Raw genomic sequence first — 11,127 nt, forward strand, 5'->3', positions numbered from 1 at the left:
CATGTATAAACTCGCAGCAATTTAATGGGGTTTTACCAACGTTTCAGCATCACTGTGCCTTCCTCAGGGTGATGTTATGAATACTTGAATCAGGTTATGTAGACAAACAGTGAAATTAGTGCAACCAATGACAATAGTGAGGGGTGTGTCATAATGATTAAGTTAATTAAAATTCATTAGTGAAACTGTTAAAAAAAGACTATATGGCATATTAAATATATTACGCTATTGTTATCATATAGAAACATCATGGAATATTGTACATCACATTAGCATTAACATACATTATTGTTTCATTCAATTTCACATAATATGGATATTTCATATTTAAAAGTACAGAAGTCAGAACCCATCACCTGCTATGTTTAAGAGACAGAATAATGCACGATGGTCAATGCTATCTGGAATCCTTGGGACATCCCTACCCTAAACCCTAACCCCGACCTTAACCATTTTAAATGTCAACTTCAATGGGCTACGGACGTCCCAAGGATATATCTCTACCTGAAAAAACATGATCTAAGTAATTGATAGTTGGTATTCAGCAGTCATAAAGCCTTAATTACTTTAATGAACTACTAAAATAGTGATTTTGTCAGACAGCAGCTCTACATGTTATTGACTGACTGATCCATTCATCCTTCCATCCCTCCTCAGCCTTCTTCTCCGCTGAAGACCCAGTGAGGGTGGAGCTCAGTCAGAGAGTTGTTGCAGGACTGGTTAGGAAGAACACTTCTACAGCCAGAGAGGTGAGAGGTCACACATGGTTTAGATGGTAAATATTTATGAATATTTATGAACCTAATGCAGCTTGGAGTGATCAGATGACAGAAATCACATTTAGGTGCCAGGTGTAACTGAGGCCATAGATGCTCCACATCCATAACTTTGAGTGTTTTACATAATATGACTAAATGTGTTTCTTTCTGTGTTGTAGGGGCAGTCAAGAAATGGAACAGCAAAGCCACATAAAATGACATAAGCAGAGCTGTGGGAGACCACCTCAAGCCCCTGGTAGAGCCGTGGGTGGTGTTTACCACGCCATCAGCAGGCTGAAAAATGCTTACCACCAACAGAAAACAACTTCCATTTCACATTATAATCAACTACATTGCTTCACCTTCACCAATATAAACATGGTGTCTACTGGCTGTCAACATTTAAAAACAAGAAAAAAACATTTTTCCCCCACTAGTTTCTAGAACTCTCGTCTGCCTAAAACTCACTAGCGTCTAGAACTCTCGTCCCCATGGAACGAGCCCAAACAAAACTCATCTCCAATACACGAAAAACGTGCAGTCAAAATAAATTGTGATCCATGGCAACTTACTGCCTAAACGCAAAACCTTTTGACTTCCCACCCTTGATACAATCAGCAACCAAGTTGTCCTTATCACGGACATGTCTGATTTCAAGAGGAAACTCCTGCAATATCTGTAGTAACTTTTCACCTCACGGCAGAGCTTCTCGCACTTTTCAGGGTTCACTAGATAGGTATGTTGTTGGATCGGGGCCCAGTCCCCAATGTCATGCTCTCATACATTTGGATTGGCATATCTGAGAATGAACCCTGACATTCTAAAAGCTGTGCAACAATGTCAATATAATTGTACCAAAAAATTGTCAGTTGGTTGCATAAATAATGATCATTACTAAATCATTATCATTACATGAAATGTAAATATGAAATATTTGATTGCAGTCCTTTTTTCAACGGCTTTTCAATTACATTTTGCTCGGTGGAATATCCCCAATGTCAAAACACAGTTTTAACGTGTCCAAATCAATAACCAATATGCAGGAACAGTTTGGGATAAATTGAAAACCTAAACATAACATGTGCTATGTACACAAACATCTGCCACAATAATCATATTACTTGTATTTTTTAAACAAGCATCTTATAAACTGCACAAGCACCAGAAACACTGTTGTTTTGACAAGTAGAAATACATCACTGATATAGTGATATAGTGTTAGTCACTTTTTGTTAAATCACATAAATAATAACTCGTTCAATTCAGAGCCTGGATTTTTCCGTGAGGCTAATATCCCTATCATGTTGAAATCAGTAGAACAGGGGGCAAATGATTACGGATATTCTACATTGTGACATTAATTCATTGATATCATGAAACAACTCCTTCATGTATGTATTTTCTGATGTTTGTTCAGAGGTATTTTATCAGATAATCTCTGGTGTAGCCTCACAGCTATTAGATTTCTCTCCTATGTGTGTTTTCTCTGGTGTGACATCAGGCTGGTCAACTGAGTAAATCTCTTCCCACATTGAGCACAGCTATAAGATTTCTCTCCTGTGTGTGTTCTCTGGTATACAGTTAGATAGCTAGACTAGTAAAACTCTTCCCACATTGAGCACATCTATAAGGTTTCTCTCCTGTGTTTGTACTCTGGTGTATAGTCAGACTGCTAGATGTAACAAAACTCTTGACATTTTCATCACAGCTATAAGATTTCTCTCCTGTGTGTGTTCTCCGGTGTTTAGTCAGACTGCTAGATGTAACAAAACTCTTCCCACATTCATCACAGCTATAAGATTTCTCTCCTGTGTGGATTGTCTGATGAATTTTAATGCCTGATGAGGAGGTGAATCTCTTCCCACAAACAGAGCAGCGGTGAGTTCTCTTCCCTGTGGGTCTCTGCTGGTGTTTCTAGAGGTGTTCTGATGTGGAGAGACTCTTCTCTGCCTTGTCAGCATCATGATGTTGTTGAAGCTCCCCAGAGGATCTACAATAGTCACGTCTCTCTCCTGCGTGAACAACAAAGTCAGACAGATGGTTAAAGGCCAACAACTGTAAAAGTTCAAATGAACAAGAATAGTCATATTTTGTCTTGTTTTCACATTAGTAGTAACATCGATGATAGAGTTATTCAAGTTGTGGAAAACCCTAAGCAATGTACCAGATTACTTTTGGTCTCCAATATAGGACAATTTTGGTGTTTGCTAAAATTGCGGCACGAGGGCGATGCACACTCAATTTGGTTGTAGAAACTCCTCCCTGCTAATGAGGAAACCGATAGTTATGGATGTAGTATATCTGCCTGGAGAAAAAATGGTGAGCAAAGATTTTAGTTTTTCACAATGTATTCTGAATGTGAATGGGGGGAAAACACAGGGGAGTAACCTCCATTTCCAGAGTGCATTTCACACCACTTTGGATTATAATTGTAAGGCTCGTTTGAATGTCCTGCCTAATATAATGTTTGTGTTATTGTCACAAATCAACTGCGTTATACTTTTTTTTAAAACACTTCAACCAGTAAAATGCTCTTTGGCTAGCTTATCCATCAGCCTGACAATGATGGTTTGTACACTAAGTGTTTGCCAAATTGGCACAAAACTTCACCTAACAACATAGATCTACAGTAGGACCCATAACTTCACCTAACATAGACCTACTGTAGGACCCATAACTTCACCTAACATAGACTTACTGTAGGGCCCTATAACTTCACCTAACAACAACATAGACCTACTGTAGGACCCATAACTTCACCTAACAACAACATAGACCTACTGTAGGACCCAAAACTTCACCTAACAACATAGACCTACTGTAGGACACAAGACCTACTACGCATATAGAAGTAGGATTAGTCTACCTGGCTTTTGCGCAAAAGTAGGCCTATAAATGTGCCCATTTGTGGATGTCTGATAGTATTTCTCATTGTCTTAACGCACCACCACTAATGAGTTGTGGAGCTTCTCAAAGCAAAATTATCTTCACCTCAAACAGCATGTATACAAAGTCTAATCAAAATCATTTGCAAATGAGAATAGTTCTTTAAAGTATTTGAAAAACATTTCCAGCTCCTGCCCTTTCGATAACCACTCGGCACGAAAGGGAAAAACTGTGTCTGTCCCGAACTCGGCACTGGCACGGGAAACCCAGAGCCCAGAATTATTTTAAACAATGTATCAAGTTCGTTGTAGACAGGCCATGTGATTTACAGGATATTTATTTGCAATGTTTTTATTTCTTGGCTTTATGTAGGCAATTTTTTACATAGTTGGCAATGGCAATAAAAGTTAGATTTGTAAATTTTCATTTAGATAGAATGTAGATTAATCACAGACAATGATTTTGAGATACTATTATCAATGAAATGAAACTGTTCCATAAAAATGTGAATATTAAAATCATAACTGGCATGCAAATCAGTATAAATGGTAAGATAAATTTGCACTCCAAATGTAGGTTGCTGACTGCTTGTGTAGCCTATTACCAGCAACGTCAGAATTTATGAAGGCCAGCAGGAGGAGGTGGTTCAGGAAGAGTTCTCTCTCTTCTGGTTGGGCCACATTGATGTAATGGCATGAAAATAAATTGGCTGAATATTATACAATGACTTGTCAACAGCTCTAATAACTTGACCCACACAGGAAATCTACACTGGCAATTCTAGAATATACTATATATCCTAGAAACCTGGTTAAACTATCATTATGACATCATGGATGGATTCTAGAATATACTATACAGCCTAGAATCCTGGTTAAACAATCATTATGACATCATCGATGGATGCTAGAATATACTATATAGCCTAGAAACCTGGTTAAACTATCATTATGACATCATGGATGGCCAGTCTTTGTATTCATAGTGTAGTGAATTCAGGGGGTAGCCCTGGGCTGAACTCAAACCTGGGTCCAGCGTCTGTCAAGCCAAAACCTTATAAGTGTTACACTTCTCCTTCCCCCCATCCCTCAGCTGTTTACCAAACCAAGTCTCTAGGCAGCCATTTTGTTGCTGTTTAAAAAACCCACACAACCCAGCAATCTGCAGTTCAAACAATAACAAATCTGTCATTCCACCACTGTTTTGGTAATAAGATGATTATGGGGTTGGAGAAATGTAACTACAGACAGACAGACCTATGGATGCAAGGACTGACCATCCATGATATCAACATTATAGTTTTAACCATGTTGAGGCTAAACAGTGTTGATTTACATTGTTTCTAAACATTAGAGTAAAAAAAAGCTTATTTGGGGTTCTGATGGGGTATAACAGTTGAACTAAGTTCATGAGGCATGTGTTATATTCTTCAAGAATTACTGGCTATAAATAAATAATCAAAAAGTCACAATATGGATGTAACAATTGCAGATTTCCCCTTTAACAACAAACATCAGTTCAACAACTGCAGAGTTTGTGCCTCTGTTTTTAAGACAGTACTTACTAGTGTTAATCAGAGAACGGTTTCTCAAAACCATCTTATGGCTAAGTTCAGCGTTAGAACCATTGGATGCCTTAAGATGCATTTGGGAAACCGGGCCCAGATATCCAGTTTCCTCCTCTTCTTCCTCCTCCTGTTTTGATGTAACAGTCATCTCCCCCTCCTCCTCTTTCACTCCATAAACTGCATCCTCCTCTCCTTTTACTGTAACATCCTCCTCCTCTTTCACTCTGAACGCGTCTTCCTCTTCTTTCACAGTAACGGCCTCAACCTCTACTTCTTGTTTTACTGTGATATCCTCCTCTTCTTTAGAAGGAGAGTAGCTTAGTGACCACATGGTCGGAGATGTTAGCTAGGCTAATGCTAACTTATCCAGACCGCTAGCTGACTAATGACAACAACACAGTAAATATGAAATTAAATAGGATAACTAAGTAGACGACAGAAGTGGGTTTAAAACACAGTGGCTAATATACACGAAAGCGTCTAAAGAGCTTTATTGGTTCGTCTATTTTGTCTAGCAACTAACTGTTGCAGGCTAACTGTTGCTGCTGTTGAAAGAAGCGTTCCGTCCACTAGATTATACGTCATACTAGCAGAATTGCCTTAAATTCCCAGACCGCAATCTGTTGACTGGAGTGGGTAACGCAGTCGAATAAAATGTACATTTTATTTTCAGACAAAAAAGTAAAAGTGTAGGAATAATGATATAAAGGCTACATGCTACAGTGTGGGACGTCTTTTATAATAATGTCATAACAGCTATGCCGCTACGGTGTGGGATGTTGTCTATAATAATTACATAAAGGCTATGCTGCTACTTTCTACGGTGTGGGAGGTCATCTATAATAATGACATAAAGGTTATGCTGCTACCGTGTGGGATGTCATCTATAATATGACATAAAGGCAATGCTGCTACGGTGTGGGATATTGTCTATAATAATGACATAAAGGATATGCTGCTAAGTGCTACGGTGTGGGATGTCATCTATAATATGACATAAAGGCAATGCTGCTACGGTGTGGGATATCATCTATAATAATGACATAAAGGCAATGCTGCTACGGTGTGGGATATTGTCTATAATAATGACATAAAGGATATGCTGCTAAGTGCTACGGTGTGGGATGTCATCTATAATATGACATAAAGGCAATGCTGCTACGGTGTGGGATGTCATCTATAATAATGAGATAAAGGCTCTGCTGCTACAGTGTGGGATGTCATCTATAATAATGACATAAAGGCTATGCTGCTACAGTGTGGGATGTCATCTATAATAATGACATAAAGGCTCTGCTGCTACAGTGTGGGATGTCATCTATAATATGACATAAAGGCTATGCTGCTACGTGCTACGTGTGGGATGTCATCTATAATATGACAAAGGCAATGCTTCTACGTACTACGGTGTGGGAAGTCATCTATAATAATGACATAAAGGCTATACTGCTACGGTGTGGGATGTCATCTATAATATGACAAAGGCAATGCTGCTACGTAATAAGGTGTGGGAAGTCATCTATAATAATGACATAAAGGCTATGCTGCTACGGTGTGGGATATTGTCTATAATAATGACATAAAGGATATGCTGCTAAGTGCTACGTGTGGGATGTCATCTATAATGTACATGGTCATGGGTGCACCTCAGCCACGCTCAAGTTCCTAAACGATATCTTAACCGCCATCGATAAGAAACATTACTGTGCAGCCGTATTCATTGATCTGGCGAAGGCTTTCGACTCTGTCAATCACCACATCCTCATCGGCAGACTCAACAGCCTTGGTTTCTCAAATGATTGCCTCGCCTGGTTCACCAACTACTTCTCTGATAGAGTTCAGTGTGTCAAATCGGAGGGTCTGTTGTCCGGACCTCTGGCAGTCTCTATGGGGGTGCCACAGGGTTCAATTCTTGGACCGACTCTCTTCTCTGTATACATCAATGAGGTCGCTCTTGCTGCTGGTGAGTCTCTGATCCACCTCTACGCAGACGACACCATTCTGTATACTTCCGGCCCTTCTTTGGACGCTGTGTTAACAACCCTCCAGGCAAGCTTCAATGCCATACAACTCTCCTTCCGTGGCCTCCAATTGCTCTTAAATACAAGTAAAACTAAATGCATGCTCTTCAACCGATCGCTACCTGCACCTACCCGCCTGTCCAACATCACTACTCTGGACGGCTCTGACTTAGAATACGTGGACAACTACAAATACTTAGGTGTCTGGTTAGACTGTAAACTCTCCTTCCAGACCCATATCAAACATCTCCAATCCAAAGTTAAATCTAGAATTGGCTTCCTATTTCGCAACAAAGCATCCTTCACTCATGCTGCCAAACATACCCTTGTAAAACTGACCATCCTACCAATCCTCGACTTTGGCGATGTAATTTACAAAATAGCCTCCAATACCCTACTCAACAAATTGGATGCAGTCTATCACAGTGCAATCCGTTTTGTCACCAAAGCCCCATATACTACCCACCATTGCGACCTGTACGCTCTCGTTGGCTGGCCCTCGCTTCATACTCGTCGCCAAACCCACTGGCTCCATGTCATCTACAAGACCCTGCTAGGTAAAGTCCCCCCTTATCTCAGCTCGCTGGTCACCATAGCATCTCCCACCTGTAGCACACGCTCCAGCAGGTATATCTCTCTAGTCACCCCCAAAACCAATTCTTTCTTTGGCCGCCTCTCTTTCCAGTTCTCTGCTGCCAATGACTGGAACGAACTACAAAAATCTCTGAAACTGGAAACACTTATCTCCCTCACTAGCTTTAAGCACCAACTGTCAGAGCAGCTCACAGATTACTGCACCTGTACATAGCCCACCTATAATTTAGCCCTATCAACTACCTCTTTCCCAACTGTATTTAATTTATTTATTTATTTTGCTCCTTTGCACCCCATTATTTTTATTTCTACTTTGCACATTCTTCCATTGCAAAACTACCATTCCAGTGTTTTACTTGCTATATTGTATTTACCTTGCCACCAAGGCCTTTTTTGCCTTTACCTCCCTTCTCACCTCATTTGCTCACATTGTATATAGACTTGTTTATACTTTATTATTGACTGTATGTTTGTTTTACTCCATGTGTAACTCTGTGTTGTTGTATCTGTCGAACTGCTTTGCTTTATCTTGGCCAGGTCGCAATTGTAAATGAGAACTTGTTCTCAACTTGCCTACCTGGTTAAATAAAGGTAAAATAAAAATAAATAAAAAAATAATATGACATAAAGACAATGCTGCTACGGTGTGGGATGTCATCTATAATAATGAGATAAAGGCTATGCTGCTACAGTGTGGGATGTCATCTATAATATGACATAAAGGCTATGCTGCTACGTGCTACGGTGTGGGATGTCATCTATAATAATGAGATAAAGGCTATGCTGCTACAGTGTGGGATGTCATCTATAATATGACATAAAGGCTATGCTGCTACGTGCTACGGTGTGGGAAGTCATCTATAATATGACATAAAGGCTATACTGCTACGGTGTGGGATGTCATCTATAATATGACAGAGGCAATGCTGCTACGTACTACGGTGTGGGAAGTCATCTATAATAATGACATAAAGGCTATGCTGCTACGGTGTGGGATGTCAGCTATAATAATGACATAAAGGCTATGCTGCTACTTGCTACGGTGTGCTATGTCTTCTATAATAATGACATAAATGCCATGTTGCTACGGTGTGGGATGTCAGCTATAATAATGACATAAAGGCTATGCTGCTACGGTGTGGGATGTCGTCTATAATAATGACATAAAGGCTATGCTGCTACTTGCTACGGTGTGGGATGTCGTCTATAATAATGACATAAAGGCTATGCTGCTACGGTGTGGGATGTCATCTATACTAATGACATAAAGGCTATGCTGCTACGTGCTACGGTGTGGGATGTCATCTATAATATGACAAAGGCAATGCTGCTACGTGCTACGGTGTGGGATGTCATCTATAATATGACAAAGGCTATGCTGCTACGTGCTACGGTGTGGGATGTCATCTATAATATGACAAAGGCAATGCTGCTACGTACTACGGTGTGGGATGTCATCTATAATATGACAAAGGCAATGCTGCTACGTGCTACAGTGTGGGATGTCATCTATAATAATGACATAAAGGCTATGCTGTTACGTGCTACGGTGTGGGATGTCATCTATAATAATGACATAAAGGCTATGCTGCTACGGTGTGGGATGTCGTCTATAATAATGACATAAAGGCTATGCTGCTACTTGCTACGGTGTGGGAGGTCATCTATAATAATGACATAAAGGCTATGCTGCTACGGTGTGGGATGTCGTCTATAATAATGACATAAAGGCTATGCTGCTACAGGGAACAGGGAATAATTTATTTCAGCTTGTATTTATTTCATCACATTCCCAGTGGGTCAGAAGTTTACATACACTCAATTAATATTTGGTAGCATTACCTTTAAATTGTTTAACTTGGGTCAAACGTTTCAGGTAGCCTTCCACAAGCTTCCCACAATAAGTTGGGTGAATTTTGGCCCATTCCTTCCGACAGAGCTGGTGTAACTGAGTCAGGTTTGTAGGCCTCCTTGCTCGCACTCACCCACAAAAGTTCTGTAGGATTGAGGTCAGGGCTTTGTGATGGCCACTACAATACCTTGACCTTGTTGTCCTTAAGCCATTTTGCCTCATCTTATGGCAGTATGCTTGGGGTCATTGTCCATTTGGAGGACCCTTTTGCGACCAGGCTGTAACTTCCTGACTGATGTCTTGAGATGATGCTTCAATTTTTCCACATAATTTTCGTTCCTCATGATCCTATCTATTTTGTGAAGTACACCAGTCCCTCCTGCAGCAAAGCACCCTCACAACATGATGCTGCCACCCCTGTGCTTCACGGTTGGGATGGTATTCTTCGGCTTGCAAGCCTCCCCCTTTTTCCTTCAAACATAACAATGGCCAAACAGTTCTATTTTTGTTTTATCAGACCAGAGGACATTTCTACAAAAAGTACTATCTTTGTCCCCATGTGCAGTTGCAAACCGTAGTCTGGCTTTTTTATGGCGGTTTTGGAGCAGTGGCTTCTTCCTTGCTGAGCGGCCTCAGAAGCCATGACATAATTTTCCATTTAAGAATGATGGCAGCCACTGTGTTCTTGGGGACCTTCAATGCTGCAGACATTTTTTGGTACCCTTCCACAGATCTGTGCCTCGACACAATCCCGTCTCTGAGCTCCACAGGCAATTTCTTCGACCTCATGGCTTGGAATTTGCTCTGGCATGCATTGCCAACTGTGGGACCTTATATAGACAGGTATAAACAATACGATTTCATGTGGCACAAAACAAAAACACATTCTCAGTCAAAAATATAAGTCAGAATACAGCCTTTCTATTCTCTCATGTGATTTCAGGTTCTCTGACTGGGAAAATGTCCTTCCACACAGAGAGTTTTATTGTGTCTTCTTATGCTCCTTCAGGCTCCTTGACCAGGTAAAACTCTTTCCACAATGGGAACATTAGAAAGGCTTTTCACCTGTGTGTGTCCTCTCATGAGCCTTAAGGTCCCCTACTCTTGAAAATCAGTTTTTACACTGGGAGCAGTGGTAAGGCTATTCTCCTGTGTTTGCCCACTCATGCACCTTCAGGCTCCCTAACTGAATAAAACTCATTCCACAGTGGGAACAGTGATAAGTCTGGTCCCTCTCCTACCAAAGACAGAGTATTTAGTTAAATACTAAGAAGAGAACTGAATTAAACATCCATAAAATTAAACTTTCTTCCTGCGAGGCTAGATTCCTCAAAAACCTGAAGTCAGTTTTCAGAATATATCATAATTTTCATAACTTGGTGGCTGCCCTAATAATAAAAATGTAGAACATAAAATGTAACCTTGCTTTCATATTTATAGGCTGAGCAG

General features: G+C 40.3%; 1 long non-coding RNA gene across 1 annotated transcript; it reads right to left on the reverse strand.

Annotated features, from left to right (window-relative positions):
• On the reverse strand, positions 1-5,414 carry LOC118938449. Its single transcript, XR_005035724.1, has 2 exons — positions 5,209-5,414; positions 1-2,770 (listed from the first exon to the last, which is right to left on the reverse strand). It is a non-coding gene; the product is annotated as an uncharacterized LOC118938449 (long non-coding RNA).
• Between the last annotated feature and the right edge of the window lie 5,713 nt (positions 5,415-11,127).

This window comes from Oncorhynchus mykiss, chromosome 13, assembly GCF_013265735.2.
Source record: "Oncorhynchus mykiss isolate Arlee chromosome 13, USDA_OmykA_1.1, whole genome shotgun sequence".
Classification (NCBI taxonomy): Eukaryota; Metazoa; Chordata; class Actinopteri; order Salmoniformes; family Salmonidae; genus Oncorhynchus; species Oncorhynchus mykiss.